General features: G+C 39.9%; 1 protein-coding gene across 2 annotated transcripts in view; it reads left to right on the top strand.

The window, feature by feature from the left end:
• Nucleotides 1–18,271, top strand: part of USP6NL (USP6 N-terminal like) — a 1,978,038-nt gene that overhangs the window by 1,723,355 nt on the left and 236,412 nt on the right. The window lies entirely within an intron of this gene.

Raw genomic sequence — 18,271 nt, 5'->3', positions numbered from 1 at the left:
ATTCTGGAGGCCCGCAGACTTTCTACAAGAAGGAACTATGCAGGGAAATGGAAAAGGTTTGTCATTTGGAGCACTGAAAGAGGAAAAGATGTGTCAAAGATAGATATTGCCAACATCCTGGAGTATTTGGCAGAGCTTCTCCATACAGGCCTGTCCTATTCCTCCATCAAGATACATGCATCAGCTATTTCTGCAGAATACAGCTTCGATCCCCCTGTCTTCTCACATCCTCTACTCAGGCAGTTCCTCAGAGGAATCAAGAATGTAAAACCTCCTAGGAAACCACCATTACCAGCATGGGACTTGAACTTTGTGCTAGAAAAATTGACACTCCCTCCATTCGAACCAGCAGCAACAGCAGATCTTCAACACCTATCCTGGAAAACTGCTTTCCTACTGGCAATTACTTCAGCAAGAAGGGTTTTGGAACTACAGGCCTTAATGGCAGTACAACCCTTCCTAATCTTCCATCAAGATAGAGTATCCATGAGAACTAATCCTACATTTATGCCTAAGGTGGTATCCAGAGTGTCTCTAAACCAGGCAATCCACCTACCTACCTTCTTTCCCAATCCACAGAACAGGGGGGAAAGACTGCTGCATACTTTGGATGTACATAGACATTTGCGCTACTACCTGGACAGAACCAAGGGCAATAGAAAAACTGACCAGCTTCTAGTGGCCTATGCAACAGGAAGGGAAGGAAAAGCAATTTCCAAACAGACAATTTCCAAGTGGATAGGAAATTGCATCAGATTCTGTTACTCCTACCATGGAAAACCAATTCCACAGAACATAAGACCTCACTCTACAAGGGCTACAGCCACTACCACAGCTTTCTTACGAGGAGTGGCAACCAAGCACATTATTGAGGCGGCTACTTGGACCTCCGTGCATACATTTGCCAAGCATTATAACTTACCTCTATACTCTAGATCCCGAGCAGGGTTTGCCACTGCTGTATTGCAAGGGATCCTAACTACACCATAATTCTTCTTCCTCCTCCCTAGTTTGGCTATGGTATTCTACCCATTTGTTATGACTGCAGATGCATCCTTGAAGGACATAGTACAGTTTTGTACCTACCATAAATGTAGATGTCGAACAGGATAGCATCTGCAGTCAGGATTACCCACCCTCCTTCCCTCTGTGGTATTCCTAGGGAATTTACCGTCCTAATACCTAGGTGGGGATCTCTTATGGTGTATTTGTTTGTATATATGTACATACATGCTTATTTTTTGTGTTTGCCTACCTTTTTTTTGGAAACATTGGCATTTACCCAAAATTTAGTTTTCCAAGAGGGCAACTGGCATCTGGGGCAAGAAACACTGAGGAAAATGGCGTCGGCTGATGCCTTTATACCCGAAGACCAGCAGAGATGACGTCGGGTGAAGTGCGACACCAGCCGAGGCCAGACCCAGACTTTGGAATCCGGCCGACCGAAGGGCTGCCTGACGACAGGACAACCCATTTGTTAGGACTGCAGATGCTATCCTGTTCGGACATCTACATTTATGGTAGGTACAAAACTGTACTTTGTGAGAGATGACATTTCTGATACTTTTCATATCCCTGCAGATAAGTATCGGGGAAACTCCATGTCCTGTCTGGAAAAGCAGCAGTATTGTTTTGTTTAGGTGTGAAACCACAGTAAAAAATGGGCTGAAATTTACTTTATCTGTCTCTAGCCACTTCATGAGCCACGCTATACACAAGATCTTTAGGTTAATGTTTTTGCAAAAACAGATTACACAAGAAGTCCATCTCAGCATAAAATGTAGTATCCATGCTAACCAGTCTGGAGAGTCTAATGAATTGACCCATTAACATGTTCCTTTTCATGTAAAAGGGGTGTTGTCTGGTAAAATCCAAAAAGTTGTTAACGATAGGTTTTCTTTCTGAAAATGTTGGAGACAATGCTCCTGCTGGTGATTTCTTTGTACCTTCTTATTTCTGAAGAAGTTTTTACATATTAAAAGAACGAAAGCGCACTCAATTACTGGTTCTGGTGTTGTTATTTTTTCCTATATCTATAGAAGTTTTTTGTCAGTGTACTTTCTTTGTTTTGCAGTTGTCTGTTTTATTTGTGTGTGAGACACACACACACACACACACACACACACACACACACACACAGATGTATGTGTGTGTAGGTATATGTATGCACACACACACACACACACACACACATATATATATATATATATATATATATATATATATATATACATGTCTATGTGTATCTTCTCTAGATCATTTTATCTTTATATGAATCATATTTGTTTCTTCCTCCTAGACAGGATAAGCTGCTATTTGAGATTCTGCTGAAATGTGATGATCTACCATTACAGTTTTGTGTGGATATATATATGTATATATATATATATATATATATATATATATAGATATATGGTGCATATTCATTGAGAGTGCACTGTAACAGTAGCTCCATCTTACCATCCATTTTTCAAATGAAAGTATAGCTTATGACTTACCATTTTACTTAGGCATTTATTTGTTATCCTGGAAGGCAGACTGTTCCAAAGACAGTTTTCTACTTTGTACCTCTTCATGCATTAATTTATATTGGCTATAAACTGATTTGTGTTTACTATAATTTGTCCTGAGGGTGGGAGGTTCACTGTAGTAAAAGGTATTGATAAATATCCCTCACTATTCTCTCCTCTTTCAGTCAGCAACTTTCTTACAATGCAGGTAGGTGTCATATGTTTTTACATTTCTATCTGATTTAAGACTGTGTAGAAAGTAAAGTTGTGTACCCACCATAAATATAGATGTTCGAGTGTATTCACTGTTGCAGTCATTACACTTGGGGTTATCCTGCTGGCAGGCTACCCGCAGTCGGCCCGAATTCCAAAGTTCTGGTCCGGCGTCGTTTGCTGTCACCTCTTCCCTGACGTCAGTGCGCCAGGGGTATAAAAGATGCAGCTGACACCATTTTCTTCAGTTTCTCTTGCCCCAGATGTCAGGTGCCCCCAAAAGGGAAGGCTAAAAATTCTGCTCATAAAAAAGCATGCACTAACATAAACATTACCTTCATCTACAAGCAAATACACCACATAGGTTGTACAGAATAGAGAAGTACAGATAAGTCCCAGCAATGAAAGGGGGATGGTGAGAGGGTAACCTGGACTGCAACAGTGAATACACTCAAACATCTACATTTATGGTACGTACACAACTGTACTGTGTTCATCGTGTTTCACTGTTGCAGGCATTACACTTGGGTTGAATCCCAAAGCTGAGGTTGGGTGGCTGGGCCTAAATAGAATTAGGAGTGTCTATGAGGCCCTGCAGAACTGCAGTGGCAAAGCCTGCTCTGGATTTAGAGTAAAGATGTAAGTGGTAGTGCTTTGTAAAAGTGTGCACTGAAGTCCAAGTTGCAGCCTCCAAAATGTCCTTGGTTGGTGCTCCTCTGTGGAAGGCTGCTGAAGTGGCTGCTGCTCTGGTTGAATGAGGCCTAATGCCCTTAGGCACTGATTTGCCATGTTTTGAATAGCAGAAACGAATGCAATGGCCTATCCATTTTGAAATAGTCTGCTTTGAAATAGCTTTTCCTTGCGATCCTGCAGCATATGCCACTAAAGAGTTGCTCAGTTTTTCTGAAAGCTTTAGTTTTGTCCAAGTAAAAGCATAGCTGTCTGTGTGTGTCCAAAGAATGCAGAAGTCTCTCCCCCTTATTCTGTGGGTTAGGATAAAAAGTAGGCAAATGAATGGTTTGGTTAAGAGCCACACTGGACACTACCTTAGGCATAAATGTTGGGTTTGTCCTTGGAGAAACCCTGTCCGGATGGAAAATAATAGAAGGCTCCACAGCCATTAGTGCCTGTAACTCTGAGACTCTTCTTGCTGAAGTTATTGCTAGGAGCAGAGCTGTTTTCCATGATAAGTATTTTATCTCAGCTGTATTGGCTGGCTCAAAAGGAGGCAGTGTGAGCTTTTCCAAGACAAAATTGAGGTCCCATGCAGGTATTGGAGCTCTCCTTGGAGGTCTTATGTTTTTGGCCCCTCTGAGATACTGCCTTAGCAGTGGATGTGAAAAAATAGGTGGGTCCGTATTGTAATGAGCTGAAATGGCAGAGGCATGGATCTTAATTGATGAGAAGAATAGGCCTTTGTCCAGCATCTCAGTTAGGTATTGTAAAATCTGAGGAATATTTGGTACAAGCGCATCCATTCCTTGTGCCTGGTTCCAAGCACAGAATCTCTTCCATTTTTCTGCATAAGATTTTCTGGTGCTGGGCCTCCTGGCCTCCAAAATAACATCCATAACTGCTTTAGAGAGAGGTGTGCTCTGAATGGTTACATTATCTGCCATGCAGCCAGATTTAGGGTTCTGAGTTGGCTGTGCAGGATCTGATTGTTTTGTTGGGTCAGCAAATGAGGAATTTTAGGTATTGTCCAGGCTGGGCCTTGAGACAAGCTCTTTAGGATTGGGTACCAGTGCTGGCGTGGCCAGTCTGGGGCAATCAGTATCATTTTTGGCTTCTCTTGTCTGACCTTTAGGAGTACCTTGAGGAGGAGAGGCAGTGGTGGAAAGGCATATACTGTAAGTGTTTTCCAGCTGAATGATAGGGCGTCCACTTTCCATGCTTGTTTGTGATAAGTCCTTGAGCAGAATCTCTGTAGCTGGCAGTTGTAAGGGGAGGCAAATAGATCTGTGTCTGGGCATCCCCATTTCCCTGTTATCATGCTGAAGATTTGTGGATCTAGTTTCCACTTGTGAGGATCCTTGAGGTTTCTGTTTAGTTCGTCTACCAGAGTATTTGTCTTTCCTGGCAGGAATTGTGCTTGCAGGTGTACTTGATAAGTCAATGCTGTGCTCCACAAAGTCATGGCTTGCCTGCAGAGGGGGTAGGAATGTGTGCCTCCTTGCTTGTTTATGTACCACATGACTGTAGTATTGTCTGTCTTTATCAGCAGTTGTCCTGGATGAAGTAGATCCTTGAAGGCTGTCAGGGCATTCTGTACAGCTAGCATCTCTTTTTGATTGATATGAAGATGCATTTGGCTTGCGGGTCATGTGCCCTGAATACATTTTCCTGCCGTGTGGGCCCCCCCAGGCATAATCTGATGCATCTGTTGTTAGTGTCTGCCTGGCTGTGGGTAAAGTGAATGGCTGTCCCTTGTTGTGGTGACAGGTCTGTGCCCACCATCAAAACTCTTGTTGCAGACAGGGAATGAGGGTAATTAATGCTTCCAGGCTGTGACAATGTTGAGTCCAAAAACTTTTTAGATACCATTGTAGTTTCCTAATATGCAGTCTTGCATATGGAATTAGCAGAATGCAGGATGCCATGAAGCCCAAAGCTTGCAGAATTTTTCTTGCAGATAACTGGGTCTTTGCTGCCATCATTTTGAAGTAAGAAGTCAGTTGCCTTTATTTGTCTGGCGTGAGATAAGCCATCTTGGCAGTTGTATTTAAGCTTGCACCCTGGAATATTATCTCTTGAGAGGGTACCAGTTTTGATTTATTTTCATTCACTGTGTACCCTAGGCAAGTTAGTAATCTTTTTACAAACGCCAGCTGCTTCAGTAGAATGTCCTTGTTCTCTGCTTGAATAAGGCAGTCGTCCAAGTAAGGATATATTTGTATTCCTCTTTGTCTGCAAAATGCAATTACTGGTGCCAGGCATTTTGTGAAGACTCTGGGTGCAGTAGATAAGCCAAAGAGCAGTGCAGAGAATTGGTAGTGCATTGAGCCAGCTATGAATCTGAGGTATCTTCTGCAAGATGGTCTGATTGGGACATGCAGGTATGCCTCTTTGAGGTCCAAAGTTACAAGCCAAGCCTTCTTGCCCAGCGTGGGCAGAAGCTGCTGCAGAGTCAACATTTTGAATTTTGGAACGTCCAGAAAAGTGTTCAGAATAGACAGGTCCAGTATTGGTCTCCAGGCTTTGTCCTTTCTGGGTACCAAGAAAAGTCTTGAGTAAAATCCTTGTCCTTGCTCTTGCTGTGGTACTTGCTGAATAGCCCTCATGTCCATGAAGGATGAAACTTGTTTTTGTGCCTCTGCCCATTGATTGTGTGGCAGGTCTGGCATACCTTTTGTTTTTGGAAGGGTGTGAAAGTGGAACCTGTAGCCCTGAGACACTATATTTAAGACCCATTTGTCCTGTGTGATCATGTGCCAATTTTGTGAAAAAAGTGTTAGTTTTCCCCCTAAGGGTGCTGCCAAAAGATAAGTGTTTGGCATTGGCAGAGGGAAGTAATTTGGACTGTTTCCTATATGGCTGTGATTTGTCTTCTCTGCTTTTGGAGGTAGAAGCACCCCATTGTTTAGGCCTGTATGAGCCTTGGGACTGGGATCTGCCTCTGGGGCATCTGTGTCTGCCTCTTTGCGGCCTGTCTGACACTGGAAAGGACCAATTCTTAGAAGGCCAGTTCTTGCTAAATCTGGGTGGCTGTACCTGTAGGAAATCCTTAACTGTCTGCATAGATTTCACTTTATCCTCCATTTTCTTCAACACCTCTTCTGCCTTAATACCAAACAAAGTATCATGCTGTAATGGAGCATCCGATAATTTTACTTTAACATGATCAGGCAGATTCTGTTCCTTTAACCAAGTATGCCTTCTAATGACAGAACCCGTGACAGCGGCCCTGCAAGAGGCCTCCATTGATTCAAAACCACATTGCCAGGTATGCTTTCCCACTTGTTCAGCTGCATGCAATAAATCCTGCATTTCCTTGTTATCAGAACATTCAGAATTTGTCAACATTTTCTGTTTTAGCAGTGACATTAAGTATTGCTGATATTTAAGCATATGAAACTGACAATTTAAAGCCCTTACAGCCAAGGTAGCAGAAGTGTAAACGTTTTCCCCCATCTGTCCAGTGCTCTGGAATCCCTATCAGAGGAGACAGGATTTTTTGCAGTGGAAGCCTTGACCCCTTTGGGACCCTGGGATATAATTTCTGGGTCAGCAGCAGGGTTTTTATATCGAAATTTATGAGAGTCTGGAACCCTGTAGTATCTGTCTGGCTTAACAGGTGCAGGGGGTAAAGAGTCAGGAGACAGGCCAGACTCTGAAAATACATCATCTACAATGTCTAGAACAGGTGGAATAGCAAGAGGTCTGTGGTGAAGTAGTAAAAGAAAGTCTCTGAGCCTTTTCTTAGATTCTGAGTAATCTTGGCTCTCCCAGTGAAAATGCTCCCTCATGGTATGTAGGGTTTCCCCAAAAGAATAATCCTCAGGAGGAGAGGCTGAAGGAATAGATTCTTCAGCATCAGAATCCTCATAGGGAGGAAGAGAGAGTATCCCTGTTCAGAAGAGGAGTCAGAGGAAATGTAAACCTGATCAGAAGAATCATATTCTGTCTCTTGCCTAGGCCTCTTATCAGGAGGGGGATGGGGACCCCTCATCAAAGTAATTAGGTCTTCGGCCATTTTAAGTATCTGTTTCTTAGGCATGGAAGTCTGTCCAGGAGAATGCTGTACTTGTTTCTTTGTCTTTAGAGCTGTTTTAGTCTTTGCCTTTGAAGCTGAGGTTTGCTTAACATATAACTGTGTAGGTCTGAAAACACCCTGAGAAGCCGATGCCTGCTCAGCGGCTCTGCACCCATCTGAAGAAATAGTTTCCTAGTGTCCAATACCTTGAGTATCCAGAGGCCTATTTGGCTCCACGTGGGAGTTGGAAGCGGCCTGTGGCTCTGAGGTAGCGGGCGCCAGGAGCTGTGAAAGTGCCTCACTGAGAAGCGGCGACTGGCCTAGCAGAGGCCTTGTCGTCGGTTTTGGACCTTGGATGCCTGTCCTTTTCCTTTTCCTTTTCCTTGCATTTTTTATAAACTCCGGTCATTGGCTGTTCTGCCGGCACTATATAATTAAATCTTCGGCAAAAGGAATGAAAGCAAAATCGTACCAACGCTTAATAGTGTGTTGGTTAAATCTAGCACAAAACCGGCAGCTAGCAACGTCGTGGTCAGGGCCTAGGCAAGGAATATAGTAAGAATGAAAATCCTTATGAGGTATTTGCTTCCCACAAGAAATACAATTAACTTTTTCTGACATTGGTCTGGAGCAAGAAAAAAGTTTCCCCAACGGGGTACTTAGCTTTAATGAAGACTTGGATCTGAAATTCGATTTGAAAATCTCAGGAGTCGTCCGACCGGCACTTGCGAACTGCTTTTGCTTTGGGCACTGCGAGGCAAGAAAGACTGAAGAAAATGGCATCGGCTGCATCTTTTATACCCCTGGCGCACTGACGTCAGGGAAGAGGCGACAGCAACCGACGCTGGACCAGGACTTTGGAATTCGGGCCAACTGTGGGTAGCCTGCCAGCAAGATAACCCCAAGTGTAATGACTGCAGCAGTGAAACACAATGAACATCAATGAACAGACTTTGGTAGTGTGTTCTCTTTGTATCATTTTCATTCAGATCATATAAGCTTCATCATGTATGTTGAGCCTGTGCCCTTTAACAAGCATGTAATGTCAGTTTCTGGTGTTTTGATACACACACACACACACACACACACACACACACACACACACACACACACACACACACACAGACACACACAGACACACTTTTTTTTGTATGTTTATATAAAATACTCTCTGAAAACTCTTATTCTGGTTAATCCCATGAATGTTACTAAGTGATTGTTTTATATTGTGCTCATCAGTGCAGTACTGTGTTATGGTATCTTGTTCTATATAGCTCAATATATGCACTGTATTACTCTGGTTCTCTGTCAGTATACCTTATGCTAATCTGCTTTCATATTTAATTTCTAAACTTTACCATCACTATTCTTATGCTTTCCCCATGTTCTCTTGCTGTGAGTCACTGTAGTCCTTCCTCCGTCTCTTAACTTTGTCTCAATATAATATGGCTGTTTAGTAGAATTATTCTGTTCTCTTTCCTTTTAGAGCCTGTAGTCACTACGTCCAATCCCAATATTGCAGAAGCTCTGCCTCAAGGGCTAACTCCCAAACATCTTCGATGAGAGTTTTGTGTTTGTACAATGTAAGCAAATTTAAGTTGAAGAACCTTGCTGTGTATTAATGTTCTGTAGTCAAATACATGCCTTCCTGGGCTGGGAATTAGTTTTTAACACCCACCCAACAGATTTGTCTTTTTGTTGGCCGCCATCTTTTCTCATGAGCAGTAGATTTCATTGTATATGCCAGCTGCTCAGTGTTTCTGACAGGTTTCTGGATTCAAAAAAATGAAAGAAAACCTGTTCTACTACTTTGTACCTCTTCATTAATTGTTTTGTATTGGATATAAACTGATTACTCTCTGTTATAATTTGACCTGAGTGTGGAACCCCATTTTCCTAACCCTCCCAAGCAACCTTACTACTATCATACAAACACTTCTGTTTCTAATTACCTAATTACTAACTTCTGTTAGTCTTTTAATGCCATTCCCAACTGCCTTTCTCCCTCCCATACTGTTTTGCAGAATATACATTCATCGTCATACCCCTCCCTAACAGCACCTATCTGTTCTATATTGTAATTTCTACTTTTTCCCAAATAAATCTATACTTCTTCCTAAGTTACCTACATTTTTGTACTCTAGCCTTTTAACCCCCCATTATCCTTACATTCCAGAGAAGATACTAGAACAACCCAACTCTCTTCCTTCATAGAAAATACTTATTTCCTACCTACTCTTTATCAGCTTTCAAACTCCACCACCACTAAATATCCTTCTATCTATCCTGCAACTTTTTTTTTCCTTTTTATTTGTAATTCCCCACTACTGCCAACTATATCATACAGATATCTCTACTTAATCATGCTACTGTTCTACATATCCTCTGTTGTTGTTCTGCTACTAGGCCATCTCTCCACCAACCATGACTCTGTAATTGCTCTCAACATATCTCCAACTCTCTTCCAACCACCTATTCATTCTTCCTTCCTACACTCTTCACATATCACACCAAACCTTTTTAATGATGCCACTCAACTTTATTAAAAATATTGACTGATTAACTCCATTTTATCTCAAACCAAAACAAAATTACTTGGAAAAATGCTCCCTGAAAATAATTATTAATAATAACCCAGTACACTAAAATCCTTCTAGGAGGAGACATTCACCCCAACCCTGGCCACAGCTACCACAGTGAAATTCAAGAGAATTCTCTTCCGCATACCTCTCTAACCCTACAAAGGTCAACCCTGTCACCCTGGTAGTCTAGCTTTTGCTGCCATAAATGTTAGAAGCATAAGAAATAAAACTGATGAACTAGCATAAGAAATAAAACTGATGAACTACATACTTACCTACCCAACATAGGCCTGATATTCTCACTGCAACTGATACTTGGCTTAAACGCAGAATAAACAACTCTGAAATTGCACCTCCTGGGCTATATCATCATCCGTAATGACCATGTAAAGAGGTACGGTGACATTACTTTAATATTTCCCAACAACTACCACATTTCCCATAGCAACAAACCAATACCAAAACTGAATTCATCAGACCTTATTACTTTCCTGAAATTAATTATAAAAAATATGTATTACTGTTCTTTAGATCCCTCTTGGCGACAATACAGCTATCCTGGAAGATATCCTACATTGGATATCCATAACAATTCCACAAAAGATAATACTGCTGGGTGATGTGAATGTCAGCTGGTTGGACGTAATCTGTACCTCCCTTACATTTCGAGTGAATTTATTTGGTTTCACTCAGCCTCACACATTATAGCAAGACATCAGATTCCCAACTGGACTGGATCCTAGTACCAGACCCTAGCAAATGCACTACCTCACATACAGTGCCTGACCATCTCAGTGATCATCTCCCAATCTACACAACCAGAGGGGTCTGAATGGAGAGATAAGTCAGCAAGCAAAGGAGAGTAGTATTGCTGAAACTGAATTCATCAGTCTTGGTGAGTACCTTCATGAGGTGGACTCTGTTTTTCACAAAATTTCATCAAGATGACTCTGATATATAGACTGTATTTATATGGCATATATCATGGACAGAAGTAGGTCAAAATTTAAAAAAGATAGCTGGGTGCTCAAGACCCAGGATAAAAAAATGCCCAATACAAAGTAGGCACACTGGTGCCAGGACTGGAAAGGATGACAGTGTAGAATCTTCATAATACAGAAATATTCCTACAGTGGGGCTAAACTAGACCCAGGGGTGGATGGCATCCTGTTGTAGAAGGTAGTAGCAGTCCACAAAAATCACAAAAACTGATAGGCCAAAGAAGTGCCATAAAGACGATAGAGTGGACTATTGAGGATGTTGTGTCTTTCGGCTTATCCCAGTTAGGGGTCGCCACAGTGGAACTCCGGTTTGCTAATATTTGGTAGTGGATTTTTACGTGCCGAGTTACCAGCCCTGACGCACAACCTTCAACGAAGGCATGCCCATTCACCCATGCCTCCACACAGAAGACGCTCTAGCTGAGAATCGAACGGGACAGCATCTTGCTGTGAGGCGACAACGCTACCGCAGCACCACTGTTGAGGATAAGAAAGAAATTATGTATTGTTACTATTATGCAAAAGGCCCAGAATTTCCAGACAAAAGATGTCTAAAAAATTAAGGGAGAAATTAAAGGAAAGAAAAATACTTCACAAGAAAAACTGTCAGAAGTTTCAAATAAAAATTTGTGTTTATTAATATAACAGATTTGTGAAAACAGTATCTAGACCAAGAAACTTTCATCTGTTTAGAAAAAGAAGCATCTGAGGAAGTGCGAAAATATAAACAACAAAACCTAGTGATTTTTTAAAAGTATAAAAAAGAAATATGGACATGGGAAAGAAAGAGAGCTTTGATATGGTACAGTACTTATGTAAAGGCAAAAGCCAAATTCATCAATATAAAGAAGGCAGCCCCAAAGATATTCAAAGAGAAATACTGGCAAAGGCATCCAGATATGGAATATTTCACAATAAAAAATAGTGTCACAACGAGGGAATGTAGAAAAGAAGATTACTGAAGTAGAAGTTAAAAAAATGTTGAAGTTCTGGACTGCCTGTGAAGTGAAGCATTTGGTGTAGAAGGTCTAACATGGGTTACATCACAGCATGATGGAACAAGTCCCAAAAGTAAGGAGAAACAGGTAGATCGGGAGACATCTGAAGAAGAAATATGGACATGAGAAAGAAAAATAGATTTAATATGGTGTAATATCTCTGAAAAGGAGAAAGCAAAACTAGTCAATACAAAAAGAGCAGTGCCAAAGATATTTGACGAGAAATATAGACAAAGGAATTCAGACATGGAAAACTTTACAATGCAAAAAATAGGAAGACAAAGAGGGAAAGTAGAAAATGAGATTAGTAATGGAGAAGTTAAAGAAATAGAAACTGAGGTTATGGAGTACCTGCAACATGTAGGATATAGTGGAGAAAATCTAATTCAGAAAGCACCACAACAGGATAGAGCAATGGACATCTAAATTAAGGGAAAACCAGTGGAATGGGAAGCAATTGGTCAGGTGTCATATGAAGATATTTTGGAGCCTTCCACGGGAAACCAGTATAAACATTCACTTGAAGCTGGACAGCAAGGGAGGGAACAGGAAACTGTGGAAACTCTGCCACAGTCAATGTTGAGGAGTGATAGGCTGGTGAGTTCCCATACGACAGATCAACAGATGGCGTAGGATGAAATTAAAGAGAATGTGCTGCAGGAAGATGCTGTAGAACTTTCTACAGAATGCCCGCAGGAAATGGAAAACAAAAAATGTGCCCTCAGTTTAGAAGAAAATGAGCTAAGAGAAGAGTTGCTTGATTTAATAGAGGTAGATAGACATATTAAGATCAATGAAAGAAATAGACTGCAGAAGGTCAATAAAACCAAAGAAGTCAGAAGTTTGATAAAACAAATGAACACAGTAATTAGAATTGTCCATAGAGATGCATGCAATATAACAGAAGTAAACAGGATATACTGTAGTACTGTGCTGCTAAATTAATAACTGATAAAGTTTTACCACAAGAACACAGGGTAGTGAGGGAAAGGAAGGGGAGAAATTGAATACCATCATGGAAATATCGAATAGAGAAAACTATAAATCAAGACAAGAACTAAGACTAAGAATTAACTAAGAATTAAGACTGTTAGAAGAGGTAACAGATCAACAAAAATAGTTAGAAAGATAGGCATGATAAAAGCAATGCACAGTATTAGAACAGATCAGGATCTATCATGCACTATCGCAAGTAAACTAAAAATTTCAGCACTGGTGGAAAAACGTAGAAGATACACAGGTAAATATGAAGGAAAATGCAAAGAAAGCAATTTGTTGATGACCCAATAAAGTTTTATAGAGAACTGGGAAACAAGGTAAAAGGAATTGAAAGACCTTCCAAAAAAAGAAGAAATGTGTATTTTGGAGAAGTATTTGTGAAGATCCTGTGGAACATAAAGATGTTAAATGGATAAAAGAAGTAAAAGAAAGAATAAGCAGTTTAAAGGTACAGGATATGAAATGGGATGAAGTAACAGCCAGAAAGATTGAAACAAAGTTAAGAAATGCCTCTAACTGGAAACCCCCAGGCTCAGATGCAGTACCTAACTTTTGGTTAAATATTAACATCTTTGCATGAGGATTTAGCCATGAGTAAGAACTATTTATATGCGCACTCAAAACAGACACCACTCTGGCTAACAACAAGAAAAACTATTCTCCTACTTGAGTGAACCTGCAAACTACCTTAAAAATTATGGACCAATGACTTGCCTTCCAACGACACATAAACTATACACTGGAATTGATGCCGACAGAGTCTGTAGTCATTTAGAAGAAAACACAATTATGGCAGTCGAACAAAAGGGCAATAAAAGAAAGTCATATGCGATAAAGGATCATTTGTTGTTAAAGTCATAGTGGAGAACTGTTAAAAGGGGAAGAATCTAAGTATGGCATGGATTGATTGCAAAAAAAAGCATTTGATAGTATCCCACATTCATGGATAAGAGTGCTTAAAAATGTGCAAGATACACCATACACTGATTGACTACATTACAGTGACCATGAAACAGTGACAGGACAGTTTGCAATTAAGCCATGATAAAGGATAAATTATTATTCCAGGGATAAAAATTCAAAGGGGGATATTCCATGATGACTCTCACCGCTGCTATTCTGTCTTGCTCTTAATGCATTAAGCTGTCGACTTAACAGCTTAGGCCATGGCTATAATTTGGCTCCTAGAAAACAGCAAAGTGTAAAGACTTCTTATCTTCTCTTTGTCAATAATTTAAAACTTTGTAGCTCATCAGATGAACTGAAAGCACAACTGCAAGTTGTCAAAACTTTTTCAGATGATATAAGAATGTAATTTGGTCTTGATAAATGTGCAAAAGCAACCTTTAAAGTATGAAAACTGCAGCACTAAGAAAACATCAGTTTGTTACAAGAATGTGATATAAAAGAACTTGAGCAAGAGGGAGTGTATACCGTTTTGGGAATTGATGAAGGACCAACAGTAAAACATGAACAAATGTGAATAAAACTTAGTAAGGAATACTTTAGAAGACAAATTAATCCTAAAAACAGTGTTGACATCTAGGAATAAAATTCAAGCTATAAACCAATTTGCTTTTTCTGTCCTAACTTACAGTTTTGGAGTGAATTGACTGGCATCAAATCGTGTTGGATAGATTAGACAGGAAAACAAGAAGGATGCTTCATGCTCACCAAATGATTTGTAAAGATCAGTGCATACCAAGATTATATATTCCGCATTCCGAAGGAGGTATGGACCTCCTTGAAATTGATTACATGCATAGATCTGCAATTGTGGGACTACAGATATCTACTGACTTCACTAGACCCAAACATAGTGAACATTTTGAAACATGAGGAGAATAAATCTAAGATGACTTCTCTGCTTAATATAGCAGAAGCATATCAGTGTCGAACAGGAATGGAAATCAAACCAGAAATAGATAAAAATCAGGCAGCTACTGAATGTGCAAAAAACAAAGGAAATAATATAAGGTGAAAGACCAGATGAGAAGGCAAGAAATGTGGAAAATCCATAAATATAGTTGCAAGTATAGAAAAATTCTGGAAGAACCTTATGTTGTTCTGATTGAACGTAGGAATGGTTGAGGAGAGATGAATTCAAACCAAGAGATGAAAGGTTAATATTGGCAGCCCAAGATAGTGGGCTTGCATAAACAATGGTTTACAAAGTCCATTGAACATGGGGGAGAAACAGACAAAATGTAGGTTTTGTAAAACAGAATTTGAAACAGTTGCACGCCTCATTGCTGGTTGTGACACACTAATGGCAGAAGGACTGGATACTGAAAGGCATAATAATGTGGCAAGACTTAATAATGTGGCAAGACTGTTGCACTGGGGTTGTGCAAACATGGTATTTAAGTGGCTGAAAAACACTGGAAAGAGAGTCACAAAGCATCATCGAAAATGATGAAGTTTACATCACATGGGATCACCCATTACCAACAGTTCAAAAGACAAATGCTAGAAAACCTGGTGTAGTGGTCCATGAAAAGAAGACGAAAGTAGCATTGATAACTGAAATCACCGCACCCAGTGACTACAGTGTCTTGTGTACAGAGAGAGAGACAAAGTCATAAAATATCAGGATTTGCAGGCAGAAACGAGAGCAATGTGGAAGAAAGATACCCAGAGTTCCAATAGTAGTAAGAGCAACTGGTCTTATAAAAAAGAATTTACAGTTGTATCTAGATATGTTACCAATACATGTAAACCCATACAAAGGAGTTATTACTGGGCACATTGCCGGTGCTGCGAGGAGCACTTCTGGCTTACATCAAAGACTGAAACAATACTAATTTCATGAACTTTAACCGTACTTTGACTTAGGAATGGGGTCCATTCCTGTCATGGTATTAGAAACCCAAAAGACTTGGAGAAATTAAAAAAAAAAAGCAGGCATCACACATCCACTTAAACAGCAAGTTTATAAAACAGCACACAACCTTTACAAGTTTAACCCAGAATTGTTCATTACTAACCTGTCACTGGAAGTTCCTAAAAATCCTTCTCTCAGATGAATTCAGTACATCTTCTTTGAAAATCCTAAATAGCCTTGCATCTCCTAGAAAGAAGAGACTAAAAGCAAATAATGCAATTTAGCTATCCAAAAATAGTAGAGTGCTAATGCAAGGTAGAGAAAAAGCATGGAAGGAATGGCAAAATGTTAAAACACCACAGTATCTTCCAAACTTCAGAATGATTCACAGTCATACTAAAAAGCAAATTAATGAAGACAAAAACTATACTATAATAACATTCAGAATAGTAAACACAGCCCTAAAAAATCTAGACAACCAGTAAAGAAATATTGCATCTCTGCCTTAAATTCAACCCTAACCCCTCTCCCAATAACACATCACTTGAAACCGCAGTACAATTCAACTCTTGTTTCATAGATAGTATAGCATCTCTAACTACAGATTCTCCAACATCTAATCCTAACCCTGCCCAGCATCCACATATCACAACATCCACTTTCATCTTCAAATCTGTGCCCACATCCTATATAAAACTACTCTTAAACTCAAAAACCATGCTGTGCTTCAGCTGATGACCTTCCTAGTGAATACCTTAAAATAGCATACGATAGCATTGCCTCCCCTATCTCAGTCCTTATAAAAAGGTCAGTCCAGGAAGCCATGTTCCCTTGTCTCTTGAAACAGTCACACAGTATCCTTCTGCATAAAGGAGGAAATTCAGAAGACATTACTAACTATAGCAGTCTTATCCTCCATCTCCAAAATACTTGAAAAAAATGCATTCAAAACCAATTACTAAATTATCTTCTGCAGGAATAACTCCTGTTTCCCACACAACAAGGCTTCCTTTCCCCTTAGTACTAACACTGCACTTCTAATCTATATAAATACTGTCAATAAAGCTAAAGATAGTGGCAAACTGATCTCCTTCTTATTTCTAGACTTGCCTAAAGCCTTCAACACAGTTTGTCACAGTAAACATCCTCAAATCTCCTTATTTAGTTCCTCTCAGCCCAACGTTCTGTGGTTCATAAGTTACCTATCCGGTAGGTATCAGTCAGTAAAATGGCACTCCACTTTCTCTCTGTACCTCCCAGTCACCACCGGTATGTTACACGGCTCTTTTCTTAGTCCTTTGCTCTTTAACATTCTCACCAACACCCTCCATATGTCCACACAACAGACCTCCCTAATACAATATGCAGATGATTTTACACTCATTTGCACATCTGGCAACATGGCACACCTCCAAAAATGCTACTCGGGAAGCTGTAACAGCAACTGAAACATGGCTTTGTAACTTAAAACTTATGCTCAGCCCTTAAAAAAATACTTTTTTCCTCCCAAATCCATGTCCCATGGAAAAAAACAAAATTAAAGTTCTCTCTCTTGACAATACAACCAGTGAAGTCTCTTCTCATAGCAAATTATTAGGGACGATAGTGGACAATAATCTTAAATTCAACCTGCATGTACAAAATTGCATAAGAAAAACTCATCAAAAACTAGGGATGTTTTATAGAGCCAAAAACTTACTCACTGATGCAACTAAAGCTACACTTGTCACTACTCTCCTCACCACACTTCTTTATACAGCTCCCATCGTTACTAACCATCATCTCAGAACCAAAAATCAAAACTTGAGCAATGCTATAATAAAGTTGCTAAATTTGCAGAAAATTTCCCTTTCAGAACCCACCACTGTCTAACACTAAAAAACCTATATTGCTTAGAATTAATCAACTACAATATATATAGCTTCTTGCCACCTATAAAATTATCCAGAATCCATCTGTACTAAGTAACATTCTACATAACTATGTCCCCTATTGGTCATTACGATCCAATGACCAAAAACTCCTGTCCATCCACAAACATATCAAATCTGCTGGGAACTTTCTGTATTCATACCATGTTGCTAAGGCCCGAAACTCCTTCATCAGGTCAGTATTCACAATCCCATCCTTCAAAACCATCCTAAAAGACTTCCTAGCCAAAAGATGGCTCTGTTCTTACTCAACACCAGGATAAGCTAAATTTCTAAATATAAGCAAATATTCATACCTTACACATCCTTACTCTCCTTTCTTCACTCACTTCCTCACGTCTATCAGTTTCTCTCCCATGGCATTCTAGCTAAAGATACTGTATCTATTCTTAATCAGAGTTTTCATATTGTGTATAATTTGGTATAATTATTTAAGCTGTGTTTGGTTTTGTATTATTTTACAGACTGTAAAATTATTCTTAAAATGTTTTTTAATATGATGGAGCTTTTTTCCCCAGGC

Source organism: Protopterus annectens, chromosome 11.part0, assembly GCF_019279795.1.
Source record: "Protopterus annectens isolate FY-2018-M chromosome 11.part0, PAN1.0, whole genome shotgun sequence".
In the NCBI taxonomy this organism is placed as follows: domain Eukaryota; kingdom Metazoa; phylum Chordata; order Ceratodontiformes; family Protopteridae; genus Protopterus; species Protopterus annectens.
This window is presented reverse-complemented; position numbering and strand designations above follow the sequence as displayed.